The sequence below is a fragment of the Ursus maritimus genome, unplaced genomic scaffold (genome assembly GCF_017311325.1).
Source record: "Ursus maritimus isolate PB19 unplaced genomic scaffold, ASM1731132v1 scaffold_32, whole genome shotgun sequence".
NCBI classification, from domain to species: Eukaryota; Metazoa; Chordata; class Mammalia; order Carnivora; family Ursidae; genus Ursus; species Ursus maritimus.
This window is the reverse complement of record NW_024425786.1, coordinates 9,611,993-9,633,998: the sequence shown is the minus strand read 5'-3', so window position 1 is coordinate 9,633,998 and position 22,006 is coordinate 9,611,993. Positions and strand designations below refer to the sequence as shown.

Here is a 22,006-nt window from a genome sequence, read left to right as displayed (position 1 = left end):
CGTGTCTGACTTGCCACCATCAAAAATAGGTTCGTTGGTATCTTTGGTAGCAAAATTAATACATAAGTGCACGTCTGTTAAAAACAAAAACAAAAACACCGGTGGGTCTGCGACAGAAACAGTAAAGGAAATAATTTCCAGGTTTAAACCACACAAAAACTATTTAGGAAACACAAAGACGCAAGACACAAAACAAATTAAGAATGCAAGTGTGAAAGACACATTCGCGTTGAACACAAAAGAGAAAAGCAAAGCGACTGGAAACTGGCGCGGCCCTGGGACCCCGCGTGCGCCTTCCCCGTCCGGGGACGCGGGTCCCGGGTGGACTTGCAGCCGCCGCCTGGCCCCGCCGCGCACACGCGTCCCTCTGGCGGGGCGCGCGGCGATCCAACGGCCACAAAGCGAACCGCACAACTTCGCCGCGGCGGGCCGCAAGGTCGGCCCGAGGGCTCGGGCGCGGGAGGGACGAGCGGGGAGCCCCGGCGGCGCGCGCCTGGCTCCGGGACTCCCGCCGGCCCGGGACGCCGGGTCCTCGGAGGGGGCGCGTCCGCCCGCCCTCCCGCCCAGTCCCCACGGGTCGCCCCCTCCGCCGCCACAGCCTCCTCGCTCTTCGTGGGCAGGGACGGGCGTGCCGGCGCCGAGCCCGCCACCGTCCGGGAAGCCGCCCGTCCCGCCCGCCCCTTACCTGCCCCCGCCGTGCCCCGCGCCTCAGAGCGCCGAGAGCCGCCGCCCGCGCCGCCGCTGCCGCCGCTCCGCCCGCCCCGGCGTCCGCGGCCGCGCCGACGCCATCTTGGCTCCGGTCGGAAGTGACGTCGGGCGGCTCCCGCCGCGGACCCGGGAGCCCGCACCGCCCGCGCCGTCGCCGAGGGCCGCGACCCCGGGCCGCGCCGGTCCCCGCCCCCCCGGACGCACACGCCCGGAAGACCCCGGGCCGCTGCGGCCGCTACCCCGGGCCGCGCTGCCGCCCTTCGGACTCACGCTGGCCCGGCCACACTGGCGGGGACACCGCGGATTCCGGCGGCCAGCGCCCACGGCTCGCCACGACCACTCTGACCGCACCAAGGGGTTTGAATTTTGCGCGATTAAAAGTTACTACAGGAATCCGCAGCCTTTGGAGGGAGAAAAAAAATGGGTTATCCCTGAGTTTCTGTCAAATAAACATAGATCCCATTGTTGACTCATCTCCTAAGGACCAGTCTAGCATCACCCAAAAAGCCCAAGCGCGAAGAGGGCAGATACACCTGGATTTATTTGCTTATTCATTGCGAACAAGTATTTACTGCCCGCCCGCCATGTGCCCAGCTAGCACTGGTCTAAGTGCCGCAGCTACCTACGGCCCAGAACATGACCTTGGCCTTGTCCTGGTGGAACTTACTATTTACAAACGAGGGAGCAAATCGATAAGCGTGGGTGGGTAGGAATAAATGCTGTCGAGGAGGAGGACAGCGTTGAATTGGAGATGTCTTGCAGGCAGTTGGAAAGGAGTCTGGAGTCAGAGAGAGAACGTTGGAGGTTCTCGCATGTGGGTAGTATTGAAAGCCGTAAGCGCTTCAAGATAATCAGGAAGAATCAAAATGTAATGGGTAACATTAGGCCTCCGTGGAAAAGGCCCACCCTGAAGAACAGACATTAAATTAGAGGCAGGTGTGCAAGACCATTTATGTAACTGGGGTTTAATCTTAAGAAAACATGATGTGTCATGTTAATATTGCAAAAGGATCATGTAACCAATGACCTAGTCAGGTATACTTAAAAAAAAAATCAAGGTAACTTCATCAGAGTAAATTTCATCGAGGCCTTAAAAAGTGACAGGGTCAGCACAGAGACTAAGGAGGGAAAAAAATCAAACCTCAAGCGTTTGCTTTTTTCTGCTATCATTCAAGGGAAAGAGACCCTAAATCTGGGAGATACTCCTATCCATGTTCCTAAAATAGTGGACTCTGCTGTGGATCAAAGCAGACATCAGACTTTCCATCTCTTCCCTAAATCAATGTCTTGCAACACGATCCACGCATTAAAATTATCTGGAGTATCTGCAAAAAAAAAAAAAAAGAGAGAGAGAGAGAGATGCCACCATTCCATCCACAAAACACTGACATACAAATGAAAAATTTAAAAAAAAAACTCTATGCCATCTGGCATTCAATAGAATGCAAAGGAAAATAAAGGAACATCAGGTTAGAGGCAACACGGTGACATATAGTGGACATCTATTAGATAACATCATGCCAAGACAGGGTTGACAGAGTAGTCAGTGGTGTCCTTCCATCGTTAATCTAAAATGACTGGGTGTATTAGTTTCCTGTGGCTCTTGTAACAAGTTACCATAAGCTGTGTAGCTCTAAACACCAGAAATGGATTCTCTCACAGTTCTAGAGGCCGTGAGTCCAATACCAGTATCACTGGACCAAAATCAAGGCATCAGCAGGGCCACATTCCCTCTAGAGGCTCTAGTGGAGAATCGTTCCTTGCCTCTTCCAGCTTCAGGTGTCTGCCAGCATTCGTAGGCTTGTGGCCACATCACTCCAGTGTTCCAGGCCAGCATCTTTAAATATCTCTGTTCCATCTCCATATCACCTTCTCCTCTGGGTGTGCTCAGATTTCCATCAATGTCCCTCTTATGAGGATATATGTGATTGCATGTAGGATCCCCCCAGATAATCCAGGATAATTTCCCGTTCTCAAAACCCTTCACATAATCACATCTGCAAAGACCTCTTTCCACATGGGGATTAGGATGTGGACAAATCTTTGGGGGTATTATCTAGCCCACCACACTGTGTATATCCTCCACTCTCCTAAATTACCCCCTACCCAGCCACTGCGTATTTTTTCCTCTGTGTATTTTTCTTGAACGTGTTTATATTTTTCAACCTGCGCCACTTGTCGGGATAAATACGTATATTTTACCACCTTAATCGAAAAAAGATGCTATCTGTCGAGAACACAATGTAGTTCCATGGGTGTTTATTATCTGTCCGATATGCTAAATATTACTCTTTTGCCTTGTTGGAAAGGTAAAATATATCGCTAAAGGATGAGGGAAGGAAATTCAGACATTTTCATCACGTCTCAGGCAGCTTCTATACTGGGATGGAAGTACAAAATGCACTCTTTGTCTAAATCTACAACACGAATGAAACTCCCCTCTACACAGGTACATCTAGTATAGGTACTGGCCAGTTTTGTCCTTTGGGGTGCAGTACCCTTACAGGGGGCATATCATCATTCTCTACAACATCCCCGTACCCAGAACTGTCTGGCACATGGTAAGCACTAGATAGATGTTTTTAACAGGGGAATGGCTCTTCTGAAGTGGCTGGATTACAGCAAGTCTGTGTGGACCAAAGACATGATGCATTTAAAAGACAGCATATGGTTATAATAGGAACCACAGAACTCCTGCTCAGCAGAGCAGCCAGAAGACCTACAGCCATGCTCCTAAAAAGATGAAAGATTTTACAACCAAGATTAAAGAATTTACAACACATCATCAATGGGAGTGTAAGTGGACTTAAAGTTCCTCTAATGATAACAGTACTTATTCTCCACTGGCTTCTCTAGGTATTTTGCATGGACAGTCTTAATCATCCTCAGAGCAACCCAATGTGACGAGCACTGTCGTCATTTTACAACTGAGGAGACCGAGGCCAGCAAAAGGTAAAGAATCTGCCCAGTTAGTAACAGAACCAGGTTTTCAACCTCGACGATTTAGCCTCCTCGTAAGCTGCAAGCTTACCAAGTAAACTCTACAAGCTTACCAAGTAAACTCTACTCCCTACACACACATGCACACACTGAGAAGCCTGAGAGCTGGTACAGGTAACTCTGCCACTACGTGCTCTCAACTAGTCCTTCCTGCACCTGCATCAGGAGACCATTCTGAATAGTGCCCCTGGACTGTCGGGCAAGAACATCTCATGGTCAGGGGAGAGGGAACTGGGTGTCTAAGGGCAACAGCATCCTATGAACTCACATTTTGTCCGAATAACACATCACTTATTAAAAAAAACAAAACAAAACCCTGAGTCTCCTTTCCTGCTGCAAATTATTTCCAATGAGACAAAAAATGGCAGCCGTTTTGCAAATGAAGAAGCAAAAGCATAGATTATAAAGGGGCGCAGCTGGCGAGCTCCAGAGGCAGGACTCAAGAACCAAGTCCGTGATCGGTTTACTGGCCACTGCTTCCCAGTCATCGAGGTGCTCTTAGCACTACAATCTCTGGGCACTGGGGAGAACACAAAGGGACAGAGCCACCACCCTTGCCCTCCAAGAACTTGGGGTCTAGTGGAGCAGTCTGGGATTGCTTACAAAAGCACCACAGAGCACAGCGTAAGACCAGAACAGCATCCTTACGCTCCGTGCGTGCTCCATCTGGGTTTGCTCCCCACTCCTTTTTTATCAATATTAATTTAAGGCAACCTACTGAGTGGGAGAAAATATCTGCAAATCATGTATCCGATAAGGGGGTAATATCCAAAATATTTAAAGAACTCATACAACTGAAGAGAAAAAAACATTAAAAACAATAGGCAGAGGATCTGAATAGGCATTTTTTCCAAAGAAGACATAAAAATGGCCAACACGTACATGAAAAGATGCTCAACATCACTAATCATCAGGGAAATGAAAATGAAGACCACATAAGGTATCATGGCATACACGTGAGAATGGCTATTATCGGAAAGACAAGAAATGACAAGTGTTGGTGAGGATATGGAGAAAAGGGAACCCTCGTGCCCTGTTGGCGGGAAGGGAAATCGCTGTAGCCACTATGGAAAACATTGTGGAGGTTCCTCAAAAAATTAAAATAAGAACTACTATATGAAGAAGCAATTCTACTTCTGGGTATTTATCCAAAGAAAATGAAAACACTAATTTGAAAAAAATAGATGTTCTCTCATGTTTATTGCAGCATTATTTACAATAGTCAAGATATGGAAGCAACCAAAGTGTCCATTGGTAGATGAGTGGATATATATAGATATCCATCTAAATCATTAATGTATGATATATATATATATATCACATTTTTTCTATCTTTATTATATATAACATAACATTTTATATATAACATATATTATATATAACAATATATATCATATGGTATAATATAGAGACAGATATAGATAGGTAGGTAGATAAATACATAGATAGGTAGATAGATATGTAACCAGAGTGGAATATTATTCAGCCATAAAGAATAACAAAATCTTGTCATTGGCAACAAACGGATGGACCTTGAGGATATTATGTTAAGTGAAATAAGTCAGAGAAAGACAAACAACATATGAACCCATTTATATATGGAATCTAAAACAAACAAAACCAAAGTCATGGAGACAGAGAACAGATTGGTGGTGGCCAGATGCAGGGGTTGGAGACTGGGCAAAATGGGTGAAAGTGGTCAGAAGAGACAAACTTCCAGTTATGAAATAAATAAGTCATAGGGATGTAACGTACAGCATGGTGACTATAGCTAATAATACTATATTGCATATCTTTGAAAGCTGCTAAGAGAGTAAATCTTAAAAGTTCTCCACACAAGAAAAAAGTTCTGTAACTACGTATGGTTGACAGAGGTCAACTAGACATTGTGGTGATCGTTTCACAATGTATACAAATACCAAATGAGGGGCGCCTGGGTGGTTCAGTGAGTAAAGCATCTGCCTTCAGCTCAGGTCATGATTTCAGGGTCCTTGGATTGAGTCCCACATGAGGCTCNCCATTCAGCAGGAAGTCGGCTTGTCCCTCTGCCTCTGCCCTTCCCCCTGCTCATGTTCTCTCTGTCTCAAATAAATAAATAAAATCTTTTTTAAAAATACCAAATCATTATTTTAAAAAGGTGGGGTGTTGGGGAGGGGTGTTGGGGAGGGACCGGACAAAAGTAAATGAATTGAGATTTTATACAGTTGTGGTTTGTCTAGTAACCTGTCCTAGAATGAAACAACAAAGAGTCATGTACAAAGAAAAAAAGACAAGTAAACCCAATGCCAAGATGATAACATTTCTAACCAATTCAAATTCGTGACTCCCTAATAAGTGTATTCTATCCTATGAGAAAATTCAGAGCACTTTTTCTAGATTTTTCCATCGTACTTCTTACACCACATGTTTAGAACCAAACATACTAATAAATCAGTTAAAAAGTTCAGAATTTGCCAGGCAAAGGTCCCCAAGTAGCAGATCTACTCCCGTTTCCAAGCCCCTGGTACAGGCAGCTCAAAGGCCGATGCAGTTTGGTCCTAGAGAACACAAAGGGAAGTTTATTACAGTCTTCATTTTCCTTGAAGGCAGAATTAATTCACTAATACACCACCATGAGACCATGAATAAAACATCTAGGTTGGCAACAAAAACACAGAGTGAAAATATTTTTCAGCAGGAGACAGCAAGCAGCACGCGAAGGAATAGCCGATAAATCGGGTACAGAAATAGGCAGAAAGCACTGAGGTGGTGAAGCCCCAAGTCTGCCTTTGTTTCCCCAGATTGAAGCTCCGTGTGTCCCTTTACAGGGTTGTCTATGGACAGGTTGGCCCATCCTCTCTACCTAGAGGGCACTCATTCATTCATCATCCGCCTGAACCAGGTGCTACGCTTCTCATCGCCCCCACCTCTGTTCTGGAAATGCGTCACTCTCTGTTTTTCTTCAGCTTGCTTTTTCTCCGGAATTCACCCATCACCCCTTGTCTCCTCCATCCGAATTTTGCATCTCCTCAGAAGCCAGCTTTTCGATGAAATTTTCCTTTAGGAATTACAGCGGATTCCCAGGGCTGCCTTAACAAAGTGCTCAAAACAACAGAAATGTGATTCACAGCTCCCGAGGCCAGAAGTCTGAAATCAAAGCGCTGGCACAATTAGTAGGTTCCCGCCGGAGGCTCTGAGGAAGAAGCTGTTCCACGCCTCTCTCCTAGATTCTGCTGATTGTCTTGGTGTTCCTTGGCTTGTAGACACATCCCTCCAAATCTTCTCCACGCTCCCATGGCCTTCTTTTTCTTTTCTTTTTCTTTTTTTTAGGGATCATGTGTTAGTGATTCTTAGTCCAACTCTTTTTTTTTTTTTAAGATTTTATTTATTTGAGATAGAAAGAGAGAGTGCATGAGCGATGGGGCGGGGCAGAGAGAGAGGTCGAAGCAGGCTCCCCACTGAGCAGGGAGCCAGACGTGGGGCTTGATCCCAGGCCCCCAGGATCATGACCTGAGCCGAAGGCAGAGCCTTAACTGACTGAGCCACCCAGGCACCCCTCTCCCATGGCCTTCCTCCCCTTGTTTCTCTGTGTCTTCACATGGCCTTCTTATGACATTACCAGTCATTGGATTTAAGGCCCTAGTTCAGTACGACCTCATCTTAACTAATTACCTCTGCAAAGGCAGTATTTGCAAATAAGGTCCCCTTCTGAGGTTCCAGGTGGGCATGAACTTTTGCGGGGGTGGGGAGACACAGTATTCAATCATTGATCATTTTCTGTCTGTATGAAACCCTGCATATGCACCATCAGCAATTATCCATATGCTCTAACCCACTGTGGTCCAAGTACTGCATATGCACGTCCCAAGTCCCAAACCTATTCTAAGCCCATGAGAATGAACACAGAGTCATACAGGCTTCCATTATCCAAACAAGGGTAGACAAGAGTCTTCCTTTGATCGATATTGTAAATTGATAGAGACCAGCGCACTGTGTTGCAATTTAAATCTGATCTGTAGAAGGCTTTAACCACAGTTTATCAAGAACTTTGGACCTGCCCTTTGAATTCATTTTTCTTCCAATTTAATTTGGCTCTGTGTCCCTCCTCCTCCCCTCCCCCCCCCCATACTTAAGCTCTGTTGCCTTCACAAGATTCTTTGGCTAACAATAGAAATAATAATACCTTTCTAAAGCTTCACAAAAGGGTCAGAAGGCATGGCATTCCTTTGTCACAGAGGTCATCATTTAAACAGGATAAAGTAGTCATACAAATGTCACAGCCAAGATAGCACCTGCCAGGGCAGAGACACCTAAGCTGGGTTCATACACAGCGTAATCAACCTGTCGGAGCCTCTACTCAAAACCCACCCATTGGCCAAATTATGATTAACTTTAACTAATTGTTGAGCAGTGGTTCTCAACTGGGGTGAGACTGGGTTCCAAGGAGACATTTCACAATGTCTGGAGACACTTTGGGTTGTCATAACTGGGTGAGGGATACTACTGGCCTCTAATGGGTAGAGGCCAGGGGGGCTGCTAAAACTTCTATGATACGCACAACACCCCCTTCCACGACAACGAACGATTTGGCCAAAATGTCAAGATGTTGACAAATCCTACTGCAGATCATTCTGCATCTGATTTTCCAGTCTTACCTTTTGACACATGTCTGCTCAATTGGAATGTGGAGCAGGAACATGTCAAGGAAAAGTCTTTTTTTTTTTAAAGACTTTATTTATTTATTTGAGAGAGAGAGAGCACAAGCGGGGTGAGGGGCAAAGGGAGAAGCAGGCTCCCCGCTGAGCAGGGAGCCGGTTGCGGGATGTGGGGCTCAATCCCGGGACTCCGTGATCATGACCTGAACAAAAGGCAGACACTTAACCGACTTAGCCACCCAGGCGTCCCATCTCAATCTTTATTGTTGTTGTTGTTCCGTCCCCATCCCAAAAGCCTTCTTAGACAATTTTTTCAAATTGCCGCCTTCACCATGAAATGTTAATATCACAAATATACTGTCTTTCCATTTATGTACTATGTGTGTATCTGTGTTTTGTACACTCTGGTGAAATACTACAGCCATCGTCACTGAAGAGCAAACACATATTTCAGCTGAGATTATACTCATCTTTTAGGTACGATTATGAACAGCTTTTTAAAAAATTGTAGTAAAATGTCCATAACATAAAATTTACCATCTGAACCATTTTTAAGTGTTTGGCTCGGTGAGTCAGCACAGTCACACTGGCGTGCGGGCATCTCCACCATCCAACCACCTCCAGAACTCTTTTCGTTGTCCCAAACTGGAACTCTGCATCCATGAAAACATCACTCCCCCTTCCACCTCTGCCCCAGCCCCTGGAAACCTCCGTTCTATTTTGCGTCTTTATTAATTTGACGACTCTAAGCACCTCGTATAATTGGAAGAATCAGACAGCATTTGTCTTTCTGTGCCTGGCTGATGCCACTTGGTGTCATGTTCTCCAGGTTCACCCATGTAGTAGCAGGTGTCAGAATTCCTTTCCTTTTTAAGGGTCAGTAATATCCCACTGTGTGTATAGACCACATTTTGTTTGTCTGTTCATCTGTCAGAAGACACTTGGGTTGCTTTCACTTTTTGGCTATTGTGAGTAATGCTGCTATGAACATGGGTGTATAAATATCTGTTCAAGATCCTGCTTTCAGTTCTTTTGGATAGATACCCAGGAGGGTGATGCTGGATGTTTCATTTTTAATTTTTTGAGGAACTGCCATACTGTTTTTTTTTCTTTTCTTTTTAGAGAGAGAGAGAGGGAGTGTGAAGCGGCGGAGGGGCAGAGAGAGAGAGAGAATCTTAAGCAGGCTCCACACTCAGCCCGGAGTCCAACTCGGGGTTCAGTCCCGCAACCCTGAGATCATGACCTGAGCCAAAATCAAGTCAGACGCTTAATTGACTGAGCCCCCCAATTTTATTTAGTAGCTGCACCATTTTACGTTCCTTCCAACAGTGTACAAGGGTCCCAATTTCTCTGCACCCTTGCCAAAACGTATTATTTTCTCTTTCTTGAATAGTAGCCATCATAGTGGATATGAGGTGGTATCTCAGTGTGGTTTTGATTTGCATTTCCCTAATGATTAGGGATATTGAACATCTTTTCATTTTTATTGGGTTTATTGGGTGTGTATATATCTTCTTTGAAGAGATGTCTATTCAAGTTCATTGCTCATTTTTTAAAAGATTTAATTTGAATACCAGTATAGTTAACATACAGTGTAATATTAGATTCAGGTGTACAATATCATGATTCAACACTTCTGTACAACACCCAGTGCTCACCATGACAAGTGCGCTCCTTAATCCCCATCCCCCATTTCCTCCATTCCCCACCCCCGCCCCTCTGATAACCATCAGTTTATTCTCCGTAGTTGAGTCTGTTTCTTGATTTGTCTCTCTCTCTTTCTCTTTCTTTTTTTTCCCCCTTTGCTTTATTGCTCACTTTTTAATTGTGCTGGTTATTGAGTTGTAAGAGTTGTTTATATATTCTAAATATAAACTTCTTATCAGATATATGATTTACAGATATTTTTTCCCCATTCTTGGGTTATTTTGTCTCTGTTCATTGTGTCTTTTAATGCATAGAAGTTTTCAATTTTGATGTAGTCCAATTTGTCTATTTTTACCTTTTTTTTTTTTGCCTGTGCTTTAGGTGTTATATCCAAGAAATCACTGCCAAATCCAGTGTCACAGAGTTTTTTCCCTCTATGTTTTCTTCTAAGAGTTTTACGGTTTTAACTCTTATGTTTAAATCTCTGATCCATCTTGACTTAATTTTTGTATATGGTACAAGGAAAAGATTCAACTTTTTTTTTTTTTTTTTTTTTTTGCATGTGGATAACCAGTGTTTCCAGCACCATTTGTTGAAAAGACTGTCTTTTCCCCATTGAATGGTCTTGGCACCCTTGTTGAAAATCATTTGATCATATATGTGGGAGTGTATTTCTGGGCACGTAAGCAGCTTTTAAATATAAATTCAGCTCCCATGTTTCTTCTTCAAATATCTGTTTCAGCCTTGGAAAAGTTTTGGGTGTTCTGTTTTGTTTTTAAGAATTTATGGCCAAGAATATTTAAATGTTTTATAGTTAAGATTCTGTATCCCACCAGAACCAATTTTTGCCCCTTGAGAATACATAACTCAAATCAATAACATCCTTATTATGGGAGAAAAATTTCACTAGTAGAAAGGTTGAATACATTGATCAAAATAGGGATATTGTATCCATAAGATAGCATTTCCCCAATCACTTTTACTAACGAATGTTTTCCATGCCAAATGGCTCTTCATTATAAGATCAGGGTTGTGCTTTAGTAAACCAAAAAGGCAGCATGCCCAACAATGAACAAGGAGAAAACAACAAGGAGAAAACTAAAGCTTCGCTTCCTCATACTTTGATTACCTAATCTAAATATAGCAACAAATTCAGGCTTCCTTTGGACTGGAGAGGCACCTTGCCTCTTTCTCGATTTATCTCACGATGTAAGGCATAAAGATAGCAATATGGAAAGCTTTATATTAATCATGCTCTTTCTGTGTATTCTACTCTGAGAGCAAATGTCCAAAAAAGTTTACTGAAGTTTATTCCTTTTCCGCCAGTCAGGATTATGTCTACTTCCGGAGAGACAGACCCAAGTGTGAGGAAATGGCGCGCCCCAGGCAATGTTTTTCAAACGTTCTCTTCTGAGATGATTGAAATTAGCAAAAGACATTCCTATGAGCTGTTCCTTACTTACCGAGGTGACATCACAAACCACAACCCTCAAGCACTTTTTATAGTTGAGTTTGATGGAAGATTATGACAATAGTTGCAAGGTGAGCAAACAAATATTTTAGCAGGGAATAACCTAACATTTTATGCAAGACGATACATGGGTCCTAAATGTAAAATTGACTCCTAGGTTTCTTTTAAAAATATTTGTTTTAGACTCTGAAGTTATTTTAGTCCTTTGTCTTTGTTTTTAAGAATTTGTGGTTAATGGGGCACCTGGGTGGCTCAGATGGTTGAGCATCTGCCTTTGAATCAGGTCATGATCCCGGGGTCCTGGGATCGAGCCCCACATCAAGCTCCCTGCTTGCCACAGATCCTGCTTCTCCCCCTCTTTCTACTGCTCTCCCTGCTTGTGCTCTCTCGCTCTGTCAAATAAATAAATAAAATCTTTAAAAAAAAAAGAATTTATGGTTAAGAATTTTTTTTTAAGAAACTATATGACTTTAATTATGATGCCTAGTATCTCTGATCTTTTTTTTTTTTCCCAGAGAAAGGGAGAGAGAGAATGAGAGAGAGAACTCATGTGAGTAGGAGTCACCAGGGAGGAACAGAGGGAGAGGGAGACAGAATCCCAGGCAGGCTCCACACTCAGTGCGGAGCCCAGCGTGGTGCTTGATTTCATGACCCTGAGATCATGACCCAAGTGGAAATCAAGAGTGGGATGCCGAACTGACGAACTGACTGAGCTGCCCAGGTGCCCCTGGGTCTGATTTTTACATATGTAAAATTAAGGAACTAGATCAAACCCTTAAGATCCTTATTGGTCCTAAAATTGATTATTCTAATTGTATTTATATAACCTTCTCCTGGAAAGTTTCATTATAAAAAACTGAACCATAATATTTGACAATGGGAGGTATTTTGAGTTAAAAATAGTGTAGTTGAGATATCTCTTACTTTGTAAGAAACACTCTAACAAAATTAATTTTATAAACTTTCATTTTTTAAACTTTAGGCATTTTTCAACAATAACAATGATTTAAGTAAAGATCATTTGCAATTCGCCTTCTATTACAGGTGACATATGGGGAAATGCAATACAAAGAAGACCATAATATTGTATAACTTGAGACTTCATGTTGTATCCTCTTGAAATGTCACTTTGGAATTTGGACATTTACAGCTAAACAGGGTAGGGATATTCTTTCAGTGACCAAAAAACCAAACCCATTACTTGATAGCATATGTATGGGAACATATAAAAAAATATATATAAATATACATGTTATATAAAATATATCATATGAAACAAATAGATACAATACAGCCTTTAATATGAAATGGGCAAATATATTTATATAATATAAATTATATGATATATACATACAAAGGTCTCTACTTTAAATCAAAGAAAAAACATGATCACTTATATATCTTTTTATGTAATGATCTTTTTTATTTACATATGATTGACACATAACATTATATTCCCTTAGATGTACAATGTAATATAATATCTCTTAAAAGAAATTATTACAAATTCTCCCCGAGTTGGAAGATTACCCAACAATAGGAGTTGACTTGAAAATAGCAAGAAAAGTAATTTTCTCTAAATGTGCAATGTCTCTTTTAAAAGTAGTTATAATTCTGAAAGCATAATTATAAGCATGCTATGTACAAGATTAATAAATATTGTAATGGTGTTTTAATCTTTTCTGGCTTCACTGAATTCTTTTCTGCTAAGATTTCTTAGCAAAATATATAAAGGGAATGTCATTAATATAGTCATTCATTAATTTCTATTTCTCCTCATCTTTAAAATAATACAGGTGGGTGACGCTTGTGCATACAGTTAAAAATAGATAAAGAAAACAAAGCGGAAGAAGAAAAAGAGGTGAGTATAGCAGAAGTTTCTGTAAAAGTACCTCAACAATGTCCTTATGGTTTAAACATAGTGTGTCTCCGACACCTGATATAAATAAATATATAAATATAAATATATATATTCATAGATATATATCTCCCTACAGTGTGAGCCAACAGGCAGGATATCCAGAAAAGCCCCAGTCCAGATGAAATCTGACAGCAGTCTGCTGAGGAATTTCTTCTTACTTGTGGACACCAGTCTTTTCCTATTCAGGCCATCAACTGATTGGATGAGGCCCACCCATTCTTAAACCCACCCATTCCATAAGACCCTCCCTTACGGAAGGCAATCTGCTTTACCCAAAGTTTACCAGTTTAAATGTTAATCTCACCCAAAAGATCTCATCCAAGTTGATACATACGATTAACCATCACAAAGATAGAGTAATACTATAAAAAAGAATCTGACTTTAATAAAACTAGTATTAATGGAAATGTAGCATTGGTACCCAAGTATTTTATAGTAATCTTAATTAGATAGAATGTTCAGATAGAATTCTTATTTTCTGTCAGTGATTTCTGTTTTAGAGTCCGTGCTTATAGGTAAGCTTGGATTTTCACAAATGTACAGTATTTCTCTTTAAAGGGTAGCACTAAATGCTTGCTGTTGAGTCTTCTGCATTTGGTTGCACTTTTTCTGTGCCTGTGAACTTCTGAGTGAAGACTATTCCTAGGAAAAGGAAAAAAGATGTACTAAGGCAAAAAAAAGACAAGCTCAATCGTGTTTAGAGATCTTTTATATTTCCATGTCTTTAGCTATAGATTAATGTGTAGCATTCAAGCAAGTCTTGACGTGAAGTCTGGGAATTTCTGTCACTACTTCAGTACTATTTTATAACATATATCATTTAGTTTCAATATAAACATCTTTAAGGGGATCCCTCCTACATTGTTGGTGGGAATGCAAGTTGGTACAGCCACTCTGGAAAACAGTGTGGAGGTCCCTTAAAAAGTTAAAAATTGAGCTACCCTATGATCCAGCCATTGCACTACTGGGTATTTACCCCAAAGATACAGACGTAGTGAAGAGAAGGGCCATATGCACCCCAATGTTCATAGCAGCAATGTCCACAATAGCTAAATCGTGGAAGGAGCCGAGATGCCCTTCAACAGATGACTGGATTAAGAAGTTGTGGTCCATATATACGATGGAATATTACTCAGCTATCAGAAAGAACGAGTTCTCAACATTTGCTACAACATGGACAGCACTGGAGGAGATAATGCTAAGTGAAATAAGTCAAGCAGAGAAAGACAACTATCATATGATTTCTCTCATCTATGGAACATAAGAACTAGGATGATCAGTAGGGGAAGAAAGGGATAAAGAAAGGGGGGGTAATCAGAAGGGGGAATGAAACATGAGAGACTATGGACTATGAGAAACAAACTGAGGACTTCAGAGGGGAGGGGGGCGGGGGAATGGGATAGACCGGTGATGGGTAGTAAAGAGGGCACGTATTGCATGGTGCACTGGGTGTTATACACAACTAATGAATCATGAGCCTTACATCGGAAACCGGGGATGTACTGTACGGTGACTAACATAATATAATAAAAAATCATTAAAAAAAAAAAAAAAAACATCTTTAAGGAACATTATCAACCAGTAGAAGGAAATGGATTTCTACTAAGGCACCTCCAAATTCGTAGAGGAAAATACGTTTTTGTTTCAACATATACACGTATAAACACACGTACACAGAGCACGTACTGGGGGAAAAAATCATATGAGATTAAATCTAAAAGCAAAAGATAAATATACAAATATAACATTGGGGCCCCTGCCTGGCTCACTTGGCAGAGCATGTGACTCTTGATCTCGGGGTTGTGAGTTCGAGCCCCCATTGGGGGTAGAGATGACACAAAAGTAAAATCTTTATTTTTTTTTAAAGATTTTATTTATTTATTTGATAGAGAGAGAGAGACAGCCAGCGAGAGAGGGAATACAAGCAGGGGGAGTGGGAGAGGAAGAAGCAGGCTCCCAGCGGAGGAGCCGATGTGGGGCTCGATCCCAGAACGCTGGGATCCCGCCCTGAGCCAAAGGCAGACGCTTCACGACTGAGCCACCCAGGCGCCCCAAAAGTAAAATCTTTAAAGAAGATACAAATATGACATCAAGTGTAAAAATGATTTTCTCCCTTAAACAACCCCTTTCTCCTGAGAGTTCTGTAGGAACAGAACCGGTTGTACCCTACCTTCCTATTTTTCCTTTACCTGCGTCATTTCATTGCTCATGTTCGGATGCATTGATCCCAAGTTGTGACAATATTGCTGTCTGTATCACTAAGCTGACTAGGGGTCAAGGCGAGGTTCAGTTTAGTCCGGTTTCATCCAGTCACTCGGCACAGAGTTATGGAGCACCAGGCAAGCTTTGGGAGGTTGAGTGCCAGCAAGACGGAGTGTGGCTCTGCCTCTCCCAGGGTTGGGATTGATAGTCTGCCGATCGAGGCACCGTCTATCCTGCCGGAAAGTCAAGGCCTTGCGGGCCACCACATTACCTTTCAGCTTCATCTACCTTTATTCCCCGTAACTCACCCTTGCCCCGTCATCCTGGCTTTCTCCTAACTTCTCCTTTCCCCGGGAAGCCCCTTGCCCACGGGGAGAAATTCCTCCTTCTCTTATACTCCCTGAGCTCTGTATCCTTCCTAGAGCTTATTGGCCTCCTTTATTGCATTTCAAACTTTCTGCCTTAGAATTCTCTTTATTTGTACCTACATCTTACCTCTCCCACTAGACTGTTAATTAATTGAGAACAGGGTCCAAGGCTATTTATTTCTGTGATCACACCTGTCACAGTGCCCTGCCCACAATAGATACAGCTTATGGGATGAATAACTTAATTAATTAGTGATTTGTTTGGGCAAGTCACTTACCTCATTCAGTCTGATCTGCAAAGTGAGTTGGGGTGTAAATGTTTGCAATGGCAACTTTTCATCCTGTTTTCCCGTAAATACTTAAGGCTCTGATTAAGCATACCTCCGTCATATGTAGAAGTCTGGATCCGTAACCTTAAACCGAAAGGGTGCGGAGCTTATCTGGCCCTTGGTCCCTGCCTTCTCCAGACCCTGATGACCTTCAGGAAGTCAATAATGAAGTGGCTGTCAGCCCTGGCAGTCCTCTTCCTCATGTGTGGAAATCTACCCCTTCTGGTCACCTTCCCGCCCATCCCAAACTCTCCCCTTTCTTGAGGCTCTGCTGATGACTTTGTACTCACGGATCTGCTCCCACTTCCCCGCTCTGCCGTAGCTCCTTGCACAGCCAGACATATCGACTTAAAGTTCATACCTTTCCGCAATATGGCTTTATTTCCAGACTCTGAATTCTATTCTATCAATCTCTGTCTGTCCTTATGCCGGTACCACACTTTTGTCTGCTGCAGCTTTGTAGCAAGTTTTGAAATCCAAAGGTATGAGCCTCATTTTATTTTTAAAAGGTTGTGATGTGTTTATTTGAATATCTTAATGCAGACAGCATGAGCCACAAATTTAAAACTTTGGAGCCTCAAAGGACATTATCAAGAAAGTGCAAGGCGTCTCAGATAATGGGAGAAAATATTTGCAAATTATGGATCTGATAAGAGTCTAGTATTCAAAATATGTAAAGAATGCTTACAACTCAACAATAAAAAGAAAAATAGCCAAGTTTTTTTGGACGGGCAGAGGATTTGAATAGATTTTTCTCCAAACAGGATATACAAATGGCCAATAAGCACATGAGAAGGTGCTCAACATCATGAATCATAGGGTAATGCAAACCCAAACCATGGCAAGATACCACTCACACCCACCAGAATGCTTTCATCAAAAAGGCAGACAAGGGGCGCCTGGTGGCTCAGCCGTTCAGCGTCTGCTTTCGGCTCAGGTCACGATTCCAGGGTCCTCAGATCAAGCCCGCATTGGGCTCCCTGCCTGGCGGGAAGCCTGCTCCTGCCTCTCCCACTCCCCCTGCTTGTGTTCCCTCTCTCGCTGTCTCTCTCTGTCAAATAAGTAAATAAAATCTTTAAAAAAAAGAAAAGGCTGACAAAACACAAATGTAGGCAAAGAACGATTAAAGCAGCTGGAACCTTCATACGTTGCTGGTGGGAATACAAAAATGGCGCAGCAGCTTTGGAAACCAGGCTGGCCCGTTCTGCACAAGTTAGAGGTAGAGTTGCCATGGGTCCCAGCAATTTCACTCCCAGCTATATACCCAAGAGTATTGGAAACACACGTCCATGCAAAAATGGCCATTCAAATATTCAATACAGCATTATTTATAATATCCCAAAGTGCCAACACCCATCAGTTGATGAACGGATAACCAAAATGAGCTATAACCATACAATGGAATACTAGTCAGTCGTAAAGCACTGCTTTATCAAGAATGCTTCATGCTTCCATATGAATAACGCTTCAACAAGCCTGGACCTCGAAAACATTACGCGAGGTGCAAAAAGCCAGACACAAAAGACCACATGTTGTAAGATTTCATTTATGATAAATACCCAGAGTAGGTGAATCAAACCCATAAGGCAGAAAGCAGGTTAGTGGCTGCCAGAGGAGAAGGTCATGAGTATAAGGTTTCCTTTCGGGGTGACGAAAGTTGTCTGGAATTCCATAGTTGGTGGTAATTGCACAACTTCGCAAATATGCTAAAAATCATTGAATTGTATGCTTTACAAAAGTGAATTTGATGGAATGGGGATTATGCATTTCATTTTTTGAATGGCAAAGACAATCAAATCTCTATTCTGGAATTACATACTTTGAACATAATGTAAAAGGAAATGAGCAGTAAGTACACTCCAAAATACCTTAAGTTCTCTTGTTTCTTCCCCAAACTGCCTCTCCCCCTTCACCACGGAAATCCCAGGTCACTGGCATCTGAATCAGGCAGCACAAGTCCCTGCTGGGCTTAGGAGTTGATACATATTAGTGTATGTGGGTGCCTACATGCATATATAATGCGTACATATGTGTATGTTATATGCACATATATACACGTGTTTTTATATAGCTTGAATGTATTAATTGTATTTTTCAGATTTTTGCTATGTATATGTGTAGTGAGAGAGACGAAAAACTCTATGTATCAAACAGCAGAACACACCATCTTTTTTCTGCACACTTTTGGGTGCGTATGGAAAAAATATCAGAAACGTAGACCATACATTAGGTCATAAAAGAGACCTTCATAAATTCCAAAGGAACAGGACCACGTACGCCATATTGACCATGTTCTTCAGCTATCAAACAATAAAATTAGAATTTAATACTAAAGGATGACCACAAAAATGCCATATGTCTGGAACACGAAATATTAAGGCACAACCTATAGTTGCAAAGGAAATAAAAAAGGGAAATTAAGAAATTCTTAGAGCTGAATCATAATGAACATGTTTGTCCATAACGTTGATGATCCAACGAAGACCCTTCTGCCATGACCGGTGCTGGGCTTAAGTGGCATAGCCCACAAGCTGGAATCTCTCACTTAAATAAGAGGTTGCATGGGTTTTCACAGTGCACAAAGGATTTGGATTTTTAAGGAGACCAAATTCTGGTGCACAGGGTCCAATCATTAAAAGTTTGGTTTTCTTTCCCCCTGAGAATCAATACTTTTTTATCATCGATGAAGACACAACTCAATGATAGGTAGTTGGGAATAATCTTAACACCACATTCAAATGCATAACACAACATGAATACTGACTATGCCCTAACGACAATAAACAGGAGACAGGAATTCGCACTCGCTTCCTACCCAAATTGAAATGGAAACTTCCAGAACACGTGTGACAGGCTGGTTGGGTGAGCTGGGGATGGAGCACTGGGAAGAGACTTCCCTGGGAGACCTGCCCATAATTTCTGGCCTTTCTTGTAGCTGCATATTCATAACTATCTGAGCCACCAAATGTTCACTGCCATTCTCAAGGAGGAATTTAGTATATGAAGTGGACAAATGATGTGTTTCCCCAGCAGACATATGCCCCACTTCTTTGATAATGGCATTCTAAATTTTCTTTGGGAAAGTACCCCCTTCCTGCACTCGGGCTGTGTGGTCCGTGTGGATGCCAACCTGTTTGAAGGATGGGAACAAGTCCAGGCCTGTCCAGTGATTTCCGCATTTCCTGGGCACAGTGGTTGGTTTCGATCTGGGAAGACGGATTTGCAATCAATCTGCCTTTTGGGAGATTTTCATAGGGTTTTGGTTGAAAGAGACCCTCTCAGTTCTTTTGAGAGCATAGGCAATAAGGTATGCAATCTGGAGCAGCTTGGGGTGCTCTTTGCTGCCACATGGACAGAAGGCCTAGGATGGAAGAAAAAGAGAGAGAGAGGAAAAATAAAAGAGAAAAGATAAGAGGGATCCAAGAGATGGAAAGGGACACGTTCTTGATGGCATCATTTGGGCACCTACATCCAGCGATGCCTAGAGTTAGCAGTATCCCTGAATTTTCTGATTACCTCAGCCGGTAAGTTCCTTTAAAAAAGTAAGTTAATTTGATATTTGTCACTTCAAGAGAAAGAACACTGGCCAATATAGCAACTAATAAATAAGAAACAAAACAATTGGATTTGGGGCCGTACTTCAGGCTCAACTGATCCGTCATCAACAAACTATGGATTCCTTCTTAAAAGAGAAGAAACAGCGTTATCCATTCACTAACATAAACAACTATTATTCTGTATTAAAAAATACATTTTAGGGGCGCCTGGGTGGCACAGCGGTTAAGCGTCTGCCTTCGGCTCAGGCGTGATCCCGGCGTTCTGGGATCGAGCCCCATATCAGATTCTTCCGCTATGAGCCTGCTTCTTCCTCTCCCACTCCCCCTGCTTGTGTTCCCTCTCTCGCTGGCTGTCTCTATCTCTGTCGAATAAATAAATAAAATCTTTTAAAAAAATACATTTTATTTTGTTTACATAGTAAAGAATTATAATGAATTGTAAAATACATTGAATTTTATTTTTAAATTTGTTTATTTATTTATTAAATAATCTCTGCACCCGATTGAGCCGGTCAGACCCCCCAAATATGTTGAATTTTAAAATACATTCGGAGAGCTGCCTGTACACCAAAACCCCATTATTTACTAATTTCGTTAGTTTGAGATACCCTGGCTGAGGGTTATCCCTCCTTCCCATCTTTCTTTCCACAGAGTATTTACGATAGTCCAGTTCTGTACGAAGTATGTCTTAGGACTCTCTCTTTTTTTTTTAGATTTCTTTATTTATTAATTGAGAGAGAGAGAGCGGGGGTGGGGTGGGGAGAAGAGGGAGATGGAGAGAGAGAATCTCAAGCAGACTTCTCACTGAGCCCCCATTTGGGGCTCAATCTCATGACCCTGAGATTATGATCTGAGCCAAAATCAAGAGTCATGCTCAACCAACTGAGCCACCCAAGTGCCTGGGACTCTTTTTTTAAGAAGCCTGTTGAAACATTTTTAACTGGACAGGGGAATGATGAGACCTTTGCTTATGTAAACATATTGGTTCCTTCGCTGGTTAGTGGGCAGATTTTTCGGGTGATCTTCAGAGCTGCTATCTTACAAATTACTGTAAATCACACACTCTCTTCTCCTCTGGGAAGGGCATTATAAAGAAAAGAACACAAGATTTAGGAAAGGAACAGAGAACGTGTGTATTAAATTCTGAGCATGTTTGTATGCATGAGTGATTTTCGACAGGGAAAGCCGGATTATATATCAATATTTACATTAAAAGAGCAAATTTACCATCCATCTGAATGAGGATTTCAAACCTCTTCCTGCTGTCATTCTCTCATCTGCCCTTGAAAAGAACTGCCCATCAGGGTTGTTTTTTGTTGTTGTTTTGGGTTTGTTTTTTGTTTTTGTTTTTGTTTTTTTGTTTTGTTTTGTTGTTTTGGGTTACTAGAGAGATGATTTTCTTGCAAGGCTATGTTTTTTTTTCTTTTTTAAGCCACAACATGCTTCACACTTAAAAGTGTTCATCTTGAAATCACATGGGCTTCATTTTTCAAGCCTTGAATTAGAGGAATATTGCCCTGGATAAAAATATATCCATGGGGAAAGGATTATTTGCAATTCAGGAATGTTAGCCTAGTTCATTTGGTGGCAGCCAAGTAAGTTGGGACAGATATAGTAATCTAATTTATAGTTGTAAAAACCATATCTGTTTTGGTCAAAGTAATGTGAAGATGAGTCCTTTTTCTGACAGCTCAGCAGGTCTCCCGAGCTGATTGTCAACATGATAGACACTGACAAAAAAACCAAAAGTCAATTCTATGAAACCTATTGCTAAGGTTTTTCATTCAAAAAGAAAGAGAGAAGTACAAGGAACCCCAGGACTCCTGAGCATATCTGTAAATTGTGAAGAGCAGCAGAGGAATCTAAATCAAACAGAATTTAAAGATTTCGCTTCTAAAAGATCCCCCCCCCAACCACCTTAACCCTTTCCTAGAACGTTGCATGTCTTTTGCACCAACCCCAGGGTTAGGACATCTGACAACTCCTTAATAGAATTGCCAAGCTCTTCCTTTTCCTTTGCTTTCACGATGAACGCCAGATGCTTTTCTTCTATGGGTATTCTCGGAATTTCAATTCTGAATTTAGTTTGGGTTGGCTTCACCAGCTCCTTTTGGCAGGCAGCTTTCACAGGTGGCTTGGTGCCTGGGGCACGTTCAGTCCGGCCCAGCC

The 22,006-nt window shown here is 42.1% G+C and overlaps 1 protein-coding gene across 3 annotated transcripts in view; it reads right to left on the bottom strand.

Annotated features, from left to right (window-relative positions):
• Positions 1 to 722, bottom strand: part of PRDM2 (PR/SET domain 2) — a 119,380-nt gene extending 118,658 nt beyond the window's left edge. For 2 of the 3 annotated variants that reach the window (XM_040645800.1, XM_040645799.1), the window contains exon 1: positions 686 to 722. The gene's annotated coding sequence lies outside the window, so the exon portion shown is untranslated. The remainder of the gene's footprint in view (positions 1 to 685) is intronic. The other variant, XM_040645798.1, reaches the window with a different exon arrangement.
• Between the last annotated feature and the right edge of the window lie 21,284 nt (positions 723 to 22,006).